This window comes from Mobula hypostoma, chromosome 7, assembly GCF_963921235.1.
Source record: "Mobula hypostoma chromosome 7, sMobHyp1.1, whole genome shotgun sequence".
Taxonomy (NCBI): domain Eukaryota; kingdom Metazoa; phylum Chordata; class Chondrichthyes; order Myliobatiformes; family Myliobatidae; genus Mobula; species Mobula hypostoma.
Window position 1 is genome coordinate 174580261 of NC_086103.1, and position 19925 is coordinate 174600185.

A 19925-nucleotide genomic window follows, 5' to 3' on the forward strand; every position below is an offset into this window, starting at 1 on the left:
TAATATCTGCTCCCAAGTTCCTGCCTAATAGCATCATATTTTCCCCCAACCCCAATTAAATGTTTTCCCAAATTGTCTGCTCCTATCCCTCTCCAGCGCTATGGTGAAGGAGATAGAGTTGTGGTCACTAATCCCAAAATGCTCTCCCACAGAGAGAACTGACACCTGACCAGGTTCATTTCCCAATACCAGATCAAGTATAGCCCCTCATCTAGTTGGCTTATCTACATACTGTGTTGTGAAACCTTCCTGAACACACCTAACAAACTCCACCCCATCTAAACCCCTTGCGCTAAGGAAATGCCAATCAATGTAGGAAAGTTAAAATCTCCCATCACAACAACCCTATTATTATTGCTCCGTTCCAGAATCTGCTTCCCTATCTGCTCCTTGATATCGCTGTTACTGTAGGGGGGTCTATAAAAAACATCCAGTAGAGTTATTGCCCCTTTCCTGTTTCTGACTTCCACTCACACTGACTCAGTTGACCATCCCTCCATGACTTACTCCATTTCTGCAGCTGTGACACTATCCCTGATTAGCAATGCCATACCCCCACTTCTTTTGTCTCCCTCTCTGTTCTTTTTGAAACATCTAAAGCCTGGCACACTCTGCAGCCATTCCTGCTCCTGAGACACCCAAGTCTCTGTAATGGCCACGGCACCTTTGGAGGAAATGTGAGAGGCCCGTACGTTCACTGTAATGGACACTTGGACAGCTACATGAATAGGAAAAATTTAGAAGGATATGGACCAAATGCAGGGAATGGGACTGGCTTAGTCAGACACCTTAGTCAGCATGGACCAGTCGGGCTGTTTTCGTATGCGTGGCTCCATCACTCCATAACTTTTTAACATTTTAATGAAATCACCTGTCACTTTTCTACACTCAAGAGAATATAGAGACAGAGGCAGCTGGCTCTGGAGTCAGGAGCAACTAACAGATGTTGAAGGAACGCCGTGGATTCAAAATATCAACTGTCCATTTCCCCACAGAGATAGAACATAGAACAGAATCAAAATCAGGTTTAATATCATTGACATATGTTGTGAAATTTGTTGTTGTGGCGCCAGTAACATTGTAATACTTAATAATAAAACCTCTACATTACAGTAAGTAATATATATATAAAGTAAGTAGTACAAAAAGAGATAAAAGAAAGTACTGAGGTAATGTTCATGGGTTCAATATCCATTCAGAGGGGAAGAAGCTGGTCCTGAATCACTGAGTGTGTGCCTTCAGGCTTCCGCACCTCCTCCCTGATCGTGACAATGAGGAGACATGTCCTGGCTGATGGGGGGGTCCATAATGATGGCTGCCACCTTTTTGAGGCGTCACTCCATGAAAATCTCCTGGATGCTGGGGAGGCTAGTGCCCATGATAGAGACGACTGATTTTACAACTTCCTGAAACTTATTTCAATGCCTGATTCCTTCTGCCTGCATAAGGTCCATCCCCTTTCATACTTTGCACATTCACCTGCTCAGGCAGGATCTATGGAAAGGGAGAGAGTTCCTCTTGTCCTGACTGACCAACCCATGAGCCTCCATATCCAGCATATCATTATCCATAACTACTGCCACCTCCAATAGGATTGTGCAACTTTCTCTTCTCCCCAGTCTCCGCTGTCTGCAGGGATCGCTCTCTATGAACTCCCTTTTCCACCTGTCCCTCCCTACTGATCCCCATCCTGGGACAAGCGCTATATTTGCCCCTGCACCTATGCCCTCACCACCATTCAGGGCCACAAACAATTCTTCCAATGAGGTGACACTTCATCCGCGAGTCTGAGTAATAAAAAAAATGCTCCTGTCATCCCCTATGAACTTACCCTTTCCCACCTTAAATGCACATCTTCTAATATTGGGCATTTCAGCTCAGATACTGCATGACTTGTCATTTCCTCCAGCATCCTGTTTGCTACTTAAGAGAAGCGAGATCCATCTACTTAATCTCACAGCAGAAACCCACCAAGGCCACTTAACATGACATTTGAACTTCTCACAATAACAATAGAGGGTCAGGGTGGAGGTCTATCTCTACCAAAGGAGGTGTAAAGCAACCCTTCCCTCTACTAGCCTACAAGTCACACTTGGGCATGGGGTAGCACTTGCTTAGCTCCTGATCAGGGTCCTGTGAAGCCATGGGAGTAGGTCGTGGATGGTCGTACAAGCAGCTGATGCACATCACAAGCCCCGGTTATGCGACCACTGATGCCAGGCAGACGATCTCTGAAGACTATTGATAATGGCTGGGGTTACCCACCTTTTAAAGATGCTGTCCAGAAGAAAGTAATGGCAAACCACTTCTGGAAAGATTTGCCATGATTGTCTGTGAGATATGACATGGCACATGATGATAATGATGATGAAGGATTGCCAATGTTCACAGTATCAGAGCTGCAATGAAATGAAAAGAAATTGAATAGATCTGCAGCCTTATTGCACAGTTGAAAGTATCCTGACTGGTTGCATCAATAGGTATCAACAGGTAAAATTAATGTCAGAGTAATGTACACTATATACATCCTGAAATTCTTTTTCTTCACAAACATCCATGAAAACAGAGGGGTGTCCCAAAGAATGAATGACAGTTAAATGTTAAAACTCCAAAGCCCCCTAGCATTCCCCTCCCATACACAAGCAGCAGAAAGGAAATGACCCCCCCAACCCCCACCAGCAGAAAAGCATCAGCGACCCCCACCAAGCATTCTACCGTGCAGCAAAGCATCAGTAAAGACACAGACTTGCAGTACCTCAAAGACTACTCGTTCACCCAGTAATTTGACATACCACAGGCTCTCTCTCTCTCTCCCGAATAAGGGAAAAAGTGGTGTCCCCGTTTCACAGCGAGAGGTCTGGTATGGAAATTGAAATGCACAGGAACGTAAGAAGCTACAGAGAAAAGTGGACTCTGCCCAATACATCATGGACATATCCCTCCCCAACCATCACTAGTATCTATGTGAGACAATGCTTCAGGAGGGCAATATCCATCATCAAAGATCGCCACCATCTAAACAACGCCATCTTTTCACAGCTACCGTTGGGCCGGAGGTTAGAACAAGATCTTGGGCAAGGTTTAATCAATACAGTTTGTGGATTGGACTTGGCGTTCCGCGTTGTGATGTGTTTCTGGTTTCTGGTTGCTCCGCTTTCGCTGCAATTTTGTGCGGTTTTGATCAGGGAGGACCGACTCCGCGGCCTGCAGTCGACCAACACCACGGCGCTGGATGGAACGGAACTGAGCTGAACAGAATATTACTGGGCTATATTGATGACTTGTGGTTTATGTTTTGTAATCTTTGTTTTTTGCTCATTTCTTTGTGTCGTTTGCATGATTTGTTCTTTCCGCATTGGGGGTTTGATGTTTTTCTTTGAACAGGTACATGGTTTTTTTGTTTTGTGGCTGTCTGTGGGAAGACACAGCTCAGGTTGTATACTGCATACATATTTTGATAATAAATGTACTTTGAATCTTTTGAGCCTTTAGATACATCTCTTCAACCATTCATTTCTTGAACCAGATGGCAAAACCTAATCACTAGAGTTTAGCAGCACTAAGCACTTTGACCACTTTCCACGAAAATTGATTTCTTTTTCTAATTGTGTTCTTTCTTGTAAAAAGTGTGTATGACTTATACTTGTGCTTTTATTGTGAATGCTGCTTATTTGATATTGTTCCCTGTGATGCTGTTGCAAGTAAGTTTTTCACTGCACCTGTGCAAACATGGACGTGCAGATGACAATAAACTTGACTTTGACGTGAACCTGATATCAGAATTAAATAAGGCAATACAACCGACAGGAGAAGAATTTGCCAACCATTACACATTTTGCTTTAACACTTGTACAAAGCCGACATTTCTCTGCAGCAGTGAGGACGTGAAGACATCTTAAAGTGAATGATTTGTCAGAATTATTATTCAGCCTGCTGTCATAGTGCAAATGTAGCGTCCTACCCTTAAGTAAAAGGAATTTCTTTTATTTCACTCTCTCTCTGAGCAGGTCATAACATAAAATCTACAAACATTCCACAAAAGGTACACTTTTCAAAGGTACACTTTTTGAAAGTAAGATCACTTTCATGCGACACATTATCCTGCCTTAGATCTGTACACTAAGCTGCTACACAGGTGCAGAAATGGATCAGAGAGCAGGTGGCCTTTATTTTTAAAGTGTTTAAATGCAAACAGCAGTGGAGAGACGCTTAACTTTGTAGAGGTTTTGTCCAACTCCCTCTCATTGTGCTTATAGGCTGATCATCTAGAGACCCGAGCAACACACAAAATATACCGGAGGAACTCAGCAGGTCAGGCAGCATCAATGAAAATGAAAGTCAACGTTTTGGGCCAACACCCTTCTTCAGGACTGAAAAAGAAAGGGAAAGACACCAGAATAAAAAGGTTAGGAGGGTAGGAGGGGAAGGAGGACAAGCTAAAATGTGACAGGTGAAGGCAGACGGGTGGGGGAGGGGGTGAAGCAAGAAGCTGGGAGGTGATTGGTGGAAAAGGTAAAGAAGAAAGATTCTTTGGAGAAGAATGGAGAAGAAAGATTCTAATAGGAGAGGAGAGTAGACCATGAGAGAAAGGGAAGGAAGAGAGACATCAGGGGAGTTGATAGCAGGGGAAGAGGAGAGAAGAGGTAAGAGAGGTCCTGAATGGGGGAGAGAAGGAGGAGTTGTAAACATTGTGAGGAGTTGGATAAACCAATGTTCATACCATCAGGTTGGAGACTACCTGGAGAGGCTATGGGGTTTTGCTCCTCCAACCTGAGAATGGCCTTGTCATGGCATTAGAGGATCAACATGTTGGAATAGGAATTGAGATTGGAATTAAAATGGTTGGGTATCAGGAAATCCAGCTTTTGGTGGATGGAACAAAAGTGCTCGGCAAAGTAGTCCCCCAATCTACGTTAGACTTTACCAAGGCTGCATTGGGGGCACCAGGTATAGTAGATGACCCCAGCAAATTTACAGGTGAAGTGTTGCCTCAAACATAAGGAATGATTGCGGTCCTGAGTGGAGGTGAGGGAGGAAGTGAATGGGCAGGTGTAGGACTTTTTCCATGAGCAAGGATAAGTGCCAGGAGGGGGACGAGTGAGGAGGGACGAATGGACAAGGAAATTTTCATAGTTGCTGCCTGACCTGCTGAGTTCTTCCAGCATTTCTTCCAGCTCTGGATTTCCAACATATGTAGAATCTCTTGCGTCTAGAGATTTGAGCTGTTGTTCCTGAGTTCAAATCCCATCCACTCAGCTGGTATTGGTATGGGTTTATTATTGTCAGGTGAAGGCAGGCGGGTGGATAAGCTTGTCTTATATACTGTTCAAACAAATCACTTTATTATACGGTGTGTTGAGGTAGAACAAGGTAAAATGACAGCAATGCAGAATAAAGTATAAAAGCTACAATGAAAGTGTGGTGCAGGCAAGCATTAAAGCACAAGATAATAACAGGGTAGATTGTGAGGCCAAGAGTCCATCTTATCAGACAAGAGGCCCATTCAAGGGTCTGGTAACAGTTGAATTGAAGTGGTACATGCCTTCAGGCTTTTGTATCTTCTGTCCGATGGGATGGGGCGGGAGGGAAGAAGAGAGAATGTAGATGAGGTCTTTGATAATGATGGCTGCTTTACTGAGGTAACGAGAGGATCAGACAGAGTCCATGGAGTAGGGGGTAGTTTCCATGATGTGCTGGACAGTGTCCATATGCTGCCTGACCTGCTGTGTTCCTCCAGCATATTGTATCCACAACTCTGCACATACAGAAATTTATCCAATAAAATAATTCTAAATTAAAATTTAAGTATCGATGATCAAAGTCAGTGTTGACTTTACTTTCACACGCACAAGAGCATGGAAGGACAGGTGCAATGAACAACGTACTTGCAGTAGCATCACAGGCGCACAGCATGAGATGTGCAGCATTCACAGGAAAAACGCAAGTTATACAATTAGGACAAGAAACATCCAGTGTAGTCAAAGTGGTCATAGTGTTGCAACATTGAGGTAGTTATCAGGGTTATGCCAATTGGTTCACAAACTAAATGGCTGAAGGGAAGAGCTGTTTTTGAGCCTTGAACAAATTTCACGACATATGCTATTGATATTGAACCTAACTCTGATTCTATTTCTGGTAGTGTGAGACTTCAGGCATCTGCACCTCCTGCTTGATTGTAACTGCAAGAACATGGCATGGTAGAGATTTTTGATTATGGATGTTGCCTTCTTAGGAGAGGGTCCAGAGGAGATTCATAAGAATGAAAGGGTTAAAGTATGAGGAGCATTTGATGGCTTTGGGCCTGTACTCACTGGAGTTCTGAAGAATGGGGGGGGAGGCGTTGTTCTCACTGAAACTATTGAACATTGAAAGGCCTAGATGGAGTGGACAGGGAAAGGATGTTTCCTATAGTGAGGGAGTCCAGGAATAATAGAACAGAATAATCAGAACAGGATGTCCCTTGAGAACAGAAATTAGGGAGAATTTCTTGAAACGGGGGGGGGGGGGGTGAATCTGTGGAGATAATTGCCTCAGATGGCCGTGGAGGCCAAGTCATTGGTTATACTTAAAACGGAGGTTGATAGATTCTGGATTAGTAAGGGCGTTAAAGGTTACGAGAAGAAGGCAGGATAATGAGATTAAGAGAGAAAATAAATCAGCCATGATGGAATGTCGGGACAGACTTGCTGGGCCAGATTACCTAGTTCTGCTCCTATGTCTTATGGTCTTCAATAAAATCATGAGTGTCATAGATAGATTGAATACACACAGTCTTTTCACTAGGGTTGTGGAATCAAAACCTAGACTGCATCGTTTTAAAGTGAGAAAGGAAAGGATTAAAAGGGACCAGAGGGGCAACATCTCCACACAGAAGGTGGTCTGTATCTGGAACGAGTTGTCAATGGAAGTGGTTGAGGCAAATAGGCCACCTACATTTGAAAGATATTCGAACGGATATATGGATGGGAAAGGTTTAGAGGGATATGGGATAAATGTGGGCAACTTGGGCGTCTTGGTCAGCATGGATGAGATGGGCTGAACGGCCTGCTTCCATGCTGTATTACTCTTTGACTCCTCTGCCAAACCTCTGGAAAAATTCCAAACTTCAGATCAGTCAATAAGGATAGTCAACATATGTATATCCAGGGTGGCTTAGACCTTTGCACAATCCTGAATTTGTCAACAAGGAGTGGAAAGCGAGATTGTAAATCCGGTGGGAGCAAAGGGGGCTGGGAATGGTGAGGATGGAGCCCCTCGGGAGGGAAGGAGGCTATGCAGTAATCACACCAGAACCACCAGATTCATCAGGTACTTCCCCCAAGCCAATGCAGCACAAAAAAAACACAATAAGATAAAGAACACAATAGTAAAAAAAATAACAAATATAAATACATAAGATATTGATTGTATGTCCATAAAGTGACACTAGGCACAGGAGAGCCTGTACATAAGGTGACTCTGACAGGAAATGATGGTTGTGGGGAGTGTAATACATAACATAAGTGGGTGAGTTTCAAATTAAAACCTATCCTTGTTTATTTTCCGACAGGGTATTTTCATCAATTGCCTTCAGGTCACAATTTCGATTGTTTGGAATAGATTGCCATAATTAACAGGGGAATCTCTGCTGTTTATTGTATTTAGTCTCTACAATTAGTGAAGATTAGCTCTGCCTATTAAGAACAGTTTTACGGGAAACTTCATTTGAACTTTTGCCTCGCACTAAACTATAGTAATTTAACATGCTTTTAATTTAAAAGGTGAGCACATGGTCAAGTGGTTAAGGCATTCGACTAGCGATCTGAAGGTCGTGAGTTCAAGCCCTAGCTGAGGCAGTGTGTTGTGTCCTTGAGCAAGGCACTTAACCACACAGTGCTCTGCAGTGACACTGGTGCCAAGCTGTATCGGACCTTGCCCTTCCCTTGGACAACATCAGTGTCATGGAGAAGAGAGACTTGCAGCACGGACAATTTTGCCCAGGCCTGCTCCCTGAAGAGCGCCAATCCATGGTCTCGCAAGTCTAACGGATGTCTTTAATTTTTAATTTAATTTAAAAGATGGCATGTTCATGTAAGTCTATTACAGCGCCAGTGATCATTGATTGGGGTTCAATGCCTATAAGGAGTTTATACGCTCTCCCTGTAACCATGTGGGTTTCCTCTGGGTCCTCTGGCTTCCTCCCACATTTCAAAGATGTACAGGCTTTCCTTCAGTCAAAGCATTGACATATAACGTAAAAGGAAGTGGTTCCAACACCAATTCCTGCAGAACACCACTAGTCAATGACAACCAACCAGAAAAGGCTCCTTTTATTCCTACTTTTTGTCTCCCGCCAATCAGTCAATCCTCTACCAATGCTGGTAGCCTTCCTGGAATATGATGGGCTTTTATCTTGTTAAGCAGCCTTATGTGTGGCACCTTATCAAAGGCCTTCTGAAAATCCAAGTACAGAACATCCAATTTGCCTTTCTCCATCCTGCTTGTTATTTCTTCAAAGAATTTGAACAGATTTATCAGGCAAGATTTTCTCTTAAGGAGACCATGCTGACCTGGGTCTATTTCATTACGTGCCTCCCAAGTACCCTGAGAACTCATCCTTAACAATGAACTCCAACATCTTCCCAACCATTGAGGTCAGACTAACTGGCCTGTAATTTCCTTTCATCTGCGCCCTCCCTTCTTGACGAGTGGAGTGACATTTACAGATTTCTAGTCCTTTGGAACCATGGAAGAATCTAGTGATTCATAGAAGATCATTAGTAATGCCTCCACAATCTCCACAGAGATCCTGCTTTTCAGCTTTCGACCTAACTCCCTAAATTCTCTCCGCAGGATTTCCTCCCTATGGCATGACGTATATATGATCTGGCTGCTCATCTTCTCCCATTAGAATGTTATGGACCTGATATGAGATGTCCCTGACCCTCGCACCCTGGAGGTCAACATATCATCTGGGTGTCTCTTTCACATCCACAGAATCACATGTCTGCTCCTCTAATTATGGAATACCCTATCACTACTGCAGTCCTCTTCTTCCACCCTTCCCGTCTGAGCCACGGCACCAGACTCAGTGCCAGAGACCTGGTCCCCGTGGCCCCCCTCCCACCACAACAGTTTCCAAAGTGGTAGGATTGGTGTTGGATTGATGGAATGACTGAGGGCACTTTCCATCCTGGTAGACGGGCAATAATTAGACAGGGCATATTTGTTAGATGGGAATACAGGTACTTGGGCAATTTTCCACATAGTTGTGCTGTGATCAGTGTTGTATCTGTATTGGTTTATTATTGTCACATATACCAAAATACAGTGAAAAGCTTGTCTTGTATACTGTTCATATAGATCAATCTTTACACTTTATTGTCGCCAAACAATTGGTACTAGAACGTACAATCCTCACAGCGATATTTGATTCTGTGCTTCACACTCCCTGGATTACAAATATTAAATATTAGAAATAGTTAAAATTAGTAAACATTAAAAATTTAAATTATAAATCATAAATAGAAAATAGAAAAATAGAAAGTAAGGTTGTACAAAAAAAAACCGAGAGGCAGGTCCGGATATTTGGAGGGTACAGCCCAGACCTGGGTCAGGATCCGTTCAGCAGTCTTATCCCAGTTGGAAAGAAGCTATTCCCAAATCTGGCCATACGAGTCTTTACACAGTGTAGGGGGGTAGAACAAGATAAAACAATAACAATGCAGAATAAAGTGCAACAGGTACAGAGAAAGAACTGTGCATGTAAACAATAAGGTTCAAGATCATAACGAGGCAAATTATGAGATAAAAAGTCCATCTTATCATACAAGGAGTCATTCCAGAGATGGGTAACAGCAGAGTGGATGCTCTCCTATGTCTATACTGATCATCATTACTATCCCAATACCAATTCTACTTCCTGCATTAATCCCCCATCCCTCTATGCCAAGGGCTCCTAGCCTGAGGAAGATGGACCCTTTGCTTAATGGTATTGGTCTATTGCATAATAAAGTTTGGGAACCTCTGCTTTATTCTCTGCTCATTCAAGGTATTGGCATTGGTTTATTATTGTCACAAGTACCAAGATATTGAAGCAGTGGGAGAAGTATTGTAACAGTGTGGCCAGCGGCAGTTAATATTTCTGGAGTGCTAGTCTTCAGCATCTGCAGCTAGGATGTTATCTAATTCCAAAACTTTGCACTTTCCAGTGCACTCAGCCGTTTCTTGGAATCATGTGAAATTAACTGGGTTTTCGAAAACTGGTTTTTGGGAAGCAACCATGTATATTTTCCAGTTGACACTTTTGATTAAGGATGATTGCAGACACTTTAGCCTCATCTATGATATTCGTATAATGGGGCTCCTTCAGTGACGATGTTATGTCCCTGGAGCCTATTCCTCTTTGCCCACAATTTATCACAGGAAGAAGCTAGACATAGTGTGACGGTGGGAAAGTTTGTTTGGAACCGGAGGAAATACCAGAGGTACTTGATGAATACTTTACTTCAATATTCGCTATGGAAAAGGATCTTGGTGATTGTAGTGATGACTTGCAGCGGACTGAAAAGCTTGAGCATGTAGATATTAAGAAAGAGGATGTGCTGGAGCTTTTGGAAAGCATCAAGTTGGATAAGTTGCCGGGACCAGATGAGATGTACCCCAGGCTACTGTGGAAGGCGAGGGAGGAGATTGCTGAGGCTCTGATGATGATTTTGCATCATCAATGGGGACGGGAGAGGTTCCGGAGGGTTGGAGGGTTGCGGATGTTGTTCCCTTATTCAAGAAAGGGAATTTATAGACCAGTGAGTCTTACTTCAGTGGTTGGTAAGTTGATGGAGAGGATCCTGAGAGGGAGGATTTATGAACATTTGGAGAGGTATAATATGATTAGGAATAGTCAGCATGACTTTGTCAAGGGCAGGTTGTGCCTTATGATCCTGATTGAATTTTTTGAGGATGATGACTAAACACAATGAAGGAAGAGCAGTAGATGTAGTGTACATGGATTTCAGCAAGGCAGTTGGTTAGGTAACCCATGCCAGGCTTATTGAGAAAGTAAGGAGGCATAGGATCCAAGAGGAGATTGCTTTGTGGATCCAGAACTGGCTTGCCCACAGAAGGCAAAGAGTGGTTGTAGACGGGTCATATTCTGCATGGAGGTCAGTGACCAGTGGTCTGCCTCAGGGATCTGTTCTAGGACCCTTACTCTTCATGATTTGTATAAATGACCTGGATGAGGAAGTGGAAGGATGGGTTAGTAAATTTACTGAATACACAAAGGTTGGGAGTGTTGTGGATAGTGTGGAGGGCTGTCAGAGGTTATAGCGGGACATTGATAGGATGCAAAACTGGGCTGAGAAATGGCAAATGGAATTCAACCCATATAAGTGTAAAGTGGTTCATTTTGGTAGGCCAAATATGATGGCAGAATATAGTATTAATGGTAAGACTCTTGACAGTGTGGAGGATCAGAGGGATTTTGGGGTCCGAGTCCATAGGACGCTCAAAGTAGCTGTGCAGGTTGACTACCCTGAGGGTAAGAAGGTCTTCATCAATCGTGGATTTGAATTTAGGAGCTGAGAGGTAACGTTGCAGCTATATAGGACCCTGCTCAGACCCCACTTGGAGTACTGTGCTCAGTTCTGGTCGCCTCACTACAGGAAGGATGTGGAAACCATAGAAAGGATGCAGAGGAGATTTACAAGGATGTTGCCTGCATTGGGGAGCATGCCCTATGAAAACAGGTTGAGTGAACTCGGCCTTTTCCCTTGGAGTGATGGAGGATGAGAGATGACCTGTTAGAGGTGTACAAGATGATGAGAGGCTGAAATGGTTGCCACAAGAGGGCTCAGGTTTAAGGTGCTGGGGACGAGGTATACAGAAGATGTCAGGAGTAAGTTTTTTTTTTATGTAGAGAGTGGTGAGTGAGGAATAGGCTGCCGGCAACGGTGGTGGATGCGGATACGATACGGTCTTTTAAGAGACTTTTGGATAGGTACATGGAGCTTAGAAAAATAGAGGGCTATGGGTAACCCTAGTAATTTCTAAGGTTGGAACATGTTCGGCACAACTTCGTGGGCCGAAGGGCCTGTATTGTGCTGCAGATTTTCTATGTTTCTATATACTTCAGCCAGTCCTCATTAGGGCAACAGAGGTGGAGAGGATCGGTAGCTTTATATTCCTTGGTAGTGACATATCATAGGAGCTGACCAGCACATAAGCATTATCACAAAGAAGGCATGGTGACCCCTCTACTTTCTTAGAAGTTTATGTAGATTTGGCATCTCACCAAAAAGTTAAAACTACTAAATATGCACTATGAAGAATAACCTAGCTAGTATGGAAACACCAAATGCCCAAGAATCGAAGACTTCAGAAAATGGATTCAGCCCAGTGCATCAAAGGCAAGGCCCTACCCCATCATTGAGCACGCTTACATAGAGCGCTGCCACAAGAAAGCAGCATCCATCATCAAAGCCCCCTTTTACCAGGGGTTCCCAACCTGGCCTACAGACCCATGCTTAATGGTATTAGCCCATTGCATAAAACAGGTTGGGAACCCCTGATTCAGGCCATGCCCTCCACATGCTACTACTATTGGGCAGGAGGTACCGAAGCCTTAAGTCCCATACCACCAGGTTTAGGAACAATTAGTACCCTACATACATCACGCTTCTGAACTGGCATGGATGACTCCGATTCCACTTGCTACAGACTCAATTTCAAAGACTGTCTATGATAGTATTATTTTTATTTGGATATTATCTTCCTTTGCACATCAATTGTTTGTCTTTTTGCGTACAGTTTTTCAGAAAATTCTATTATATCTCTTTATTTTCCTGTAAATGGCTGCTAGAAAATGAATCTCCAGGCAGCACACACATACTTTAATTCTTTAACAGACAGGCACACCTGGGTTGCAGCCTCACTATTCAGAACTTCATGCTTAGATAATCGCAGTGCTATTCCTGTGTGCCTTTCTACATTTAGATTGCATTTGTCAAAGTTAAGTTTATTGTCATATGCATAAGTACATACATACACAGATGCAATGAAAAACTTACTTACGGAAGCATCACAGGCACACAACATCAGATAAATGAACCATAAATTATACACGAAGTTTACAAGAAAGAACACAATTAGGACAAAAATGTCCATTTTAGTGCAAAATGATCGAAGTGGTCAATGTTACTAAACTGCAGCGATTAAGGTTGGTTTAGGAACTGAATGATTGAAGGGAGGCAGTGAGAAGGAATACACTTATTACAAAAATAAATTCCATTTTTGTCTACAGTGATCAGAATTTTGCTAAATTTTAGTGATTAGGTTGTATTGATTGGTTCAAGAGTGGATTGGTTGAAGGGAAGTAGCTGTTCTTGAACATGGTGGTGTGGGATTTTAGACTTCTGTAACTTATGTCCAATGGCCAGGCAGGATGGCGAGCAGGAATTACCAACCATGAGTCCATAGACCTCTTGGTTAATGGTACGGACAGGTGCATTGCATAAAAATGGTTGGGAACCCGATGGGGAGAATCTTTGATGGATGTCGCTTTCTTGCTGTAGTACCTCCTGAAAATGTGCGCATGATGTATTGGGCTAAATCCACTAATCTCTGGAGCTTTTTATATTTCTACATGTGTGAACAGCCATACCAGACCATAGCACCGCATTTGGTAGCTTTCCCCTTGTGGGGACACAAACACATGCAGTGCTTAAACTAACCCTTTAGAAGCAAACCATTGTCATTATAGGCCAATCATTTGACTCCAGTTTATATGGATTTGAAAATCATCTGTTTAGAGAAACAAAATCTTCTCCATTTAAATATTACTTTCCTAAATTGTTCTAGCTTGACTCATAACTAATATAAATGCTTTCACTCTGAAAGTTATTTGCTTATTTTTATTGTTTGTGTGATGTATAGTGCAGTTTTTCATTGATTATATTGTAGTTCTTTCTATTTACTGTGAATACTTGCAAGAAAATGAAACTCAGGATAGTACATGGTGACACACATATACTTTGATAATAAATTTACTTTGAACTTTAAAATAACAATTCCAAATGACTTTATTTTCAAGACACGGCACAATTAAAGTTCAGCGCTTTATTAAATGCTGCAAAAGTAACAGTCCAGGAAGGCAAATCTAGGTTTTTGCTGCACTACAGTGACTGGCAGAATACATCAATGACTGTACAATGCTGAATAACTTGACTTACAAAGAAATGTTCACTTAAGAGTGGTTAAAAATAAAACTTGACTAATTATAATCAACTCACACTGAAGGCAGCTCTGTAACTAGTTTCTGTCTTGGGGGACAAGATATTCCAGATGCAGGAATCTGAAGCAACTAACAATCTGCAGGACAAACTCAGTGGGTTGAGCAGCATCTGGCCTGATGCAGGTTTGAATCTTGAAGCAACAATAGCCCTTTATCTTTCAGAGATGCTGCACAACCCTTCAGTCTTGGCCTGAAACATTGACTGCTTATTTCTCTCCATAGATGCTGCCTGACCTGCTGAGTTCCTCTGGATTTTCAGCATCTACAGAATCTCTGGAGTTTATGATATGCTGCTTGACCCATTAAGTTCATCCAGCAAACTCCCTTATTGTTTTAGGTACATTTGATTTACAGATTGTTGCCTGAAGTGATAATTTAGGAGGATAAACATGGATTTATCACATAATGCTTTGTGCTTTTGATGTCCTAGAGTGGGTTAAAAGGTCGGCACAGATCATGGGCCAAATTCTATGCTCTATGTTAGCAGCTACACTTCAAATTTCAAACAACTAAGATGAGGAGAAACTGAAATTGTATTTTTAATTAAACTCTAATCACAAGGGACTAAATCACAATTTCTAGAATGTGGACCAGGTCCAGAAGAACCATCTGTCAGAAGTTTAAGACAATGCAGTTTGTTAATAACATTCACACAATGTGCTGGAATAGTCCAGTCACTTAACCCCAGCAGCTTAACAGGTTCCAAAAGTTCTTATAGCTAGACTGATGACAGCAGGTTCGAATTGGCAGCTGCAAGGGCTAAACCCAGAAGGATTCTAGTGTTTGGATTTCTGCCCAGATGGAACCCAAGCCTGTCTGCAGAGTTTTCATAGTAAAAATCACATGGCCCATAAATGATAACAATCATACAAATCAGGATTTAATATTGGAAACTTTACAAATCCAGCAACTGATTTCCACCCACTAAAATGGTCCAGAATGATGTTCTTTCTTTCCTTTGTAAGACAATTCTCTCAGTAGCTTATGGTCTTCTAACCCACCTAAATAGAAGGATATACTGGTATCAGACAGAGATGCACCAGGCTCATTCCTGGATGAGAGGTTGTTCTAGGATGGAGGTTAGATGGTTTGGACCTTTATCTTTAAGTTTAGAAGAACGGAGCATGACCTTATTCAAATACCCAAGATCCAAAGGGGACATGACAATAGATGTTGACATTTTTCCTTAGTGGGAAAGTCCTGAATAAGGGAAAATAGTTATAAAATAGGGCAATCATTTAAAACTGAGGTGCATAGAAATAACTTCTCTCTGAGGGTGGTGGTAATTGGGGTAGGGGGAAATCAGATCATTAGATATATTTAAGGTGGAGAAAGATAAGTATTTGAAAGGTGGAGGAATTGTGGTCTCCAGGGTACTGGTGCAATAAGAGTTGAGGCAAACACAGATCAGCCATGATCCTACTGAATGTCAGGGCAGGCTTGAGGGGCCAAGTGGCCTAGTTCTGCTCATGTACTTTAACTTCTAGAATCGCTTGCCCACATAGTAATGTCCAGCACACACAAGGAGAAACCATGAGTATTTCACAAACCAGATATTGGACAAGGTCAGGCAGCATTTGTGGGAAGGGAATAAACAGTTGATGTTTTGGGTGAAGGACCTTGGCATGAAACATCGACTATTTATTCCCCTCCATTGATGCTGTCTGGGCCTGCTAAGTTCCTCTACACTTAGTTGGTATATGAGGCTGCTGATATTGGAGTTGAGCCCCCAGGTATGTATCAGATATTTTATGAACAGAATGACCCATGAATGGTTGCACAGAAGTGTACACTGCAACATGAAATGCCTCTTTTTTGAAAACAAATTAAAAGGCTACGAAAACTCTGTTGGCTGATTTTGTTTACATGAATGGGAGATAAAGAGAACCCATTTATATGAAAAGCTCCATCTTTGATCCTCCTGAAATCAACTTAAGTAGAGACATTAACTGGCTGCACCTGGCTCCCAACAAAATTAAGACATACATCAACAGTCTCTTCTCTATTACCACAGCTGTATACATGCAGACCAAACCTCCAAGAACACACATTTACTTCACCATTAGGCCTTAAAGTGTCTGAATTGATGGAGAGCCTATGACTGAACAAAAGAAATTAAAGTATTGCTAACATCCTGATACAATTACTATTCATCATTTGATTCGCATTAATTTTGGTATTTTGGTGCAAACATGTTAGTGAAAAATGGTTTCCAACAAAAATAAACATTTGTACAACACATTAAATAACATATTGCATAAACTAAGCTGTACAGAATGGCAATCCGTTTATAAACTGAAAGATCAATGTATTCGGAGAAGGCAAACGCCAGTCTTTCTTCAACAAGCCCTCTGTTTCCTAGAGTTTAATTTTATTTCTGCTTTTCTTTACAGGATGAGGATTGTAGGTAATCAGGCTGTGCAAGTGACAATTAACTGTCATAATCATCAGAGCAAATGTAGAAATTTGTAAACCTATAATACAATATATTCCTGTTAGAAGTAGAATTGTTCCTTTACAGCTTTTTTACATTATCCTGTAGCTCAAGTCTAACAGAAATCTACATTAAAGAAGGTAAATGAAACAATATCTTCCTGGCAATATTAAATGAGTAAAGCTGTTCAAAGAAGATGGAGGTTAGCTGTAAACTAACACTGAAAAGTACACAACAAAAATAGGATTGGTGATGTTCAGTCCATCATATAAAATGCCTTTGAAAAATTAACAATTTCACCTTGAAGTTCTTTCTGTACTTGTGTAGTCAGCATTTCTCATTTGTCTGGCATACAGTTAATCAAATTCAAATGACAAAGAACAGTTGGATAAAATGCACTTAGCAGTACAAATATAAAATTCAGCCAATAAGCCATTTTTTCCCAAAGGAGAGGGATTTATGGCCCTTCATCCTGAGGGAGCCAATTGTGCACAGTGAACTCATCCAGAAAGTACTTAAGAAAAGATAAGGCAACACGGGTTAGGTGTACCAACTGAGCTGGCCACATGGAAAGTACTGCCCACCTACAAAATCTTTTGTTGTGTTAGGCCATCAAAAGAAATACATTAATTCAAGCAAATACTTTTATTAGATCAGCATGTTTAAAAAGAGGGCTGGCACTGGTGGAGTGGAAGCGGTTTATTGTTTGAGATGATAAAGGTGAAGCTATATAGATCATTCAGGGACTGGAGGGCAGAGGAAAAATATTGAGGTATGGCTAACAACAAAGATCAGATGTGTCCTCAATTCAGTGCCATACTGAGTACCTTTCAATCAATTAATTGAGCTGTTAAATACATTCAAACGCTTTGTCAACACAATTGTAATGCTTGACCTTTTTAGTGGTGCTTTAGTATTTAAAGTACTTTGAATTCTAAAAGTATTTTTAGAATTTAAAAATCCTCAACGGTGCAATAATATTTTGCTTGAAATTTAGCTTAATGAATTATGCTCACCAGTATTTACTCATTTGAAAGCTCTGACGCTCATTTCAACTTCTTTATTTATCCTGTATTTAAATTCTAAAGACATATACACTTAAAACAATCTGATAGAAATTGTAGATGAATCAAAAGTTTTAGAATTAAATCTCTCTCACTCCATCAATTAAACAAGCTGTTGAATACATTCTAACATTATGACCATGCAAATATAACATCCGATTTTTTTTAAGTGTCACTGCTATTTACTTAAAAATCCCCATAATGGTGAATTAATACTTTGCTTGTAAACTAGGTTTAGTGAATTATGGTCTCCAAAACTTACTCAAGTTTCAAAGCTCTGATGCTCACTTCAACCTCATTGTTTATCCTGTGTTTAAATTCTAAAGTCACATACACTTAAGAAAAATATTTAATAAAACTTGAAGATCAATGAATCAAAAGTTTTAGAATTAAATCTTTCACTCACCCAACCCTTCCATTTAATGCTGATAGAAAAAAAGTAGCAATAAGCCTCTTTGCCATTGCAATGCAACTATATATAAAACAGTATCTTATTTACTTTGCACATCTGTTTCTGAATGAGAAAAGAACTTACAATAACTGATGGGAGCCAATGATAACTCCAGAACGTTTTTTTTTGCTGTATGACAGCAAACTGAGAAAATGGCAAGATGCTGGTATTCAGAATGATCCCCTTTAAACAAGTTCTATATACATATATTCTTAAAAAACATATCCTGATTTTAAAACAAAAAACACAATTTATATTTGCATAGAGCATCCATTTTGGATATCTATATTTACAAAATGATATGACCCCGATTTTTACACCGACATATATATAAACACTTTTTTAAAAAATACATCATTGTAAGGAAGTACTTGTGCTTTTTTAAAAAATCAAGGCATTTTACAATAATGAAGAATTTGGATCTTTTTTTTAATAATGCATTTTCTAAGAGACAATTGAAAAAATCAATTAAAAATGGGTGTCATACTGGACATGCAATAATAATTACTATAAAAATTCAGATTTATTTTTACATTATCTATATTATATTCTATGTTAGAAAATCCAGTTTAGACTTCCAGACTTCTGAATACACCTTCCAGTCACTTCATATTGATTGACATTGAAGTTGAACCACAATTGCATCTGGAACCTTTCAGTGTACTGATTTGTACAGGATCTCCAGGCACAGGAGGCCACATTGGGGGGAAAAAAAGCAAACTGGAGAAACAAATGTGCAATTTGATGCCTGATTCTTCTTCTAAGAGCATTCAGCTTGGTCACACTTTTACTCAGTCCTCTGTGGGGAAACAAAAACAATCATCTATAATGAAGGAAATGCAGAAATTGATTTACACATGTTTACCATGAACCTTCTGAAATAATTAATGCTATTTTGCTGCAAGTTATAATTAACTTAATATTATCTGACATGATTAAACCTTGCGCAGATTCCATCCATTGCATCACTCAACTATCCATCGAGCTCCCTCTCCCCTGCTTCCTCACCATGGGCCCGTAACTTCTTTATCACATTCTCCTCCGAGGATTACAGTGGAATATGCCTCCAGGTGTGTGGAGAGCTTTACTGAATATCCACCTCCTGGTCACTTTGCTATTGGTGATGCAAGACAGATATTGGCTATTGATCAAAGCACTTACTAAGAGGCAGAGAGACACAAGAGACCGAAGTTGCCAGAAACTGCAGCAACACAGAAGGTGCTGCTGGAACTCAATGGACCAAGCAGCATCAATGGAGGAAAATGGATAGTCGATGCTTTGAGTCGAGGACCTTTACCCAGACTGAGTCCAAACCAATGGTCTCAAACTGAAACTTCAACTGACAATTTTCCTCCATAGACGCTACAGAGGCGACTAGGGCTACAGGTAGTGTCTATCATCACTGGCTGCAGGATTTCGCAAACCCCTACACCAGGGGTTTCCCAACCTTATGCAATGGATCCCTACCATTAACCTAGGGGTCTGTGGACCACAGGTTGGGAATCCCTGCTCTAGATGGAACACCATCTCAACCCTAAACACTTTTCCCATAAAGCATTTCTTCTGGTAATCACCTTTAATCTGCATCCTGACTTTTAATCTTTCTATCCACACAGCCTTGACCATTCATGATCTTAAATACCTCTATCAGATGCCTTGTAATCTCACCAACCCAAAGAGCAAAAATTCTGCCTTTCCAGTCTATCC

General features: G+C 41.1%; 1 protein-coding gene across 2 annotated transcripts in view; it reads right to left on the reverse strand.

Moving 5' to 3' along the window:
• Positions 1 to 14079: 14079 nt before the first annotated feature.
• Positions 14080 to 19925, reverse strand: part of prkx (protein kinase X-linked) — a 146398-nt gene continuing 140552 nt past the window's right edge. For both annotated transcript variants that reach the window (XM_063054611.1, XM_063054610.1), the window contains one exon: positions 14080 to 19017. The gene's annotated coding sequence lies outside the window, so the exon portion shown is untranslated. The remainder of the gene's footprint in view (positions 19018 to 19925) is intronic.